The sequence below is a fragment of the Macaca mulatta genome, chromosome 11, assembly GCF_049350105.2.
Source record: "Macaca mulatta isolate MMU2019108-1 chromosome 11, T2T-MMU8v2.0, whole genome shotgun sequence".
NCBI lineage: Eukaryota > Metazoa > Chordata > Mammalia > Primates > Cercopithecidae > Macaca > Macaca mulatta.
The window spans coordinates 127,249,596-127,251,091 of NC_133416.1; the positions used below are offsets into that span (position 1 = coordinate 127,249,596).

The window sequence follows — 1,496 nt, forward strand, 5'->3', positions numbered from 1 at the left end:
AGCTCAAGGAATAAGCCACATCCTTCAAGATAGCTCATAGCTGGGTGCATTGGCTCACACCTGTAATCCCAATACATTGGGAGGCCGAGGCAGGGAGATCATTTGAGGCCAGGAGTTTGAGACCAACTTGGCCAAAGTGGCGAAACCCCATCTTTACTAAAAATACAAAAATCAGCCAGGCGTGGTGGCACATGCCTGTAATCCCAGCTACTCGGGAGGCTGAGGCATGAGAATCGTTTGAGCCCAGGAGGTAGTGGTTGCAGTAAGCCAAGATCCCACCACTGTACTCTAGCCTGGGTGGCAGAGTGAGACTCTGTGTCAAAAAAAAAAAAAAAAAAAAAAGGCACCTATCCTGCAAGATATACTTTTCCAGCACATTAACTGGGCCTTCAACAGATGCTACTAAATGTACATTTTATTATTATGCAGATACAGTGAGGCCAACATAGGAGGCAGTTGACATTGAAAAGATAGTGTCTTACTATGCCCAAGAGGAGGGGGCACACCAGGCCATGCATGGCCACATAGGGGAAGAACCAGTGTCAGAGGCATTTGAACCAGAATGACTCAATCTTTTTTTTTTTTTTTGAGACAGTCTCACTCTGTTGCCCAGGCTGGAGTGCAGTGGCACAATCTCGGCTCACTGCAACCTTCGCCTCCCCAGGTTCAAGTGATTCTCCTGCCTCCGCCTCCCAAGTAGCTGGGACTTCAGGCATGCACCACCGCGCTCAGCTAATTTTTGTATTTTTAGTAGACATGGGGTTTCTCCATATTGGTCAGGCTGGTCTCGAACTCCTGACCTCAGGTGATCTGCCCGCCTCGGCCTCCCAAAGTGCTGGGGTTACAGGCATGAGCCACTGTGCCCTGCCTGGGAACAGGACTTCTAAAAGGCAAATATGTCTGGAAGGCTGTGGTCCTAAGGCCCTTTTTGCTGGCTATAAGCGGGGTCTCCGGAACCAAAGGAAGCACACAGCTCTCCTTAAAACTGAAGATGTTTATGCCCAAGATGAAACTGAATTCTGTTTGGGCAAGAGATCTGCTTATTTATACAAAGCAAAGAATAACACAGTGACTCCTGGTGGCAAACCGAACCAAACCAGAGTAATCTGAGGAAAGGTAACTCAGACCTTTGGAAACAGTGGCATGGTTCGTGCCAAATTCCAAACAATCTTCCTGCTAAGGCCACTAGACACGGAGTCCGTGTGATGCTGTACCCTTCAAGTATTTAAACTAATGAAAATTAAGTAAAAGTGGATTTGTGCTCTTGTTAAAAAAAAAAAAATCGGAAACATACAGTTAATATAACAGGCCATCCCATTATTCTATCAGACCAGTTATTTCTGAATGATAGGCACATGGTAAGGTCAGTGAAGCCCATGGCCATAGGCCCATTATCATGTACCACCACACTTTCTTTGCTGTAAAAGGAGTCTCTTGGTTCCCAAGATTGTGTGTGATAGTGATATGGTTTGGCTGTGTTCCCACCCAAATCTCAC

The 1,496-nt window shown here is 46.4% G+C and overlaps 1 pseudogene; it reads left to right on the forward strand.

Annotated features, from left to right (window-relative positions):
* Positions 1–896: 896 nt before the first annotated feature.
* LOC100429828 (large ribosomal subunit protein eL33 pseudogene) lies at positions 897–1,229 on the forward strand (annotated as a pseudogene).
* Positions 1,230–1,496: the final 267 nt, after the last annotated feature.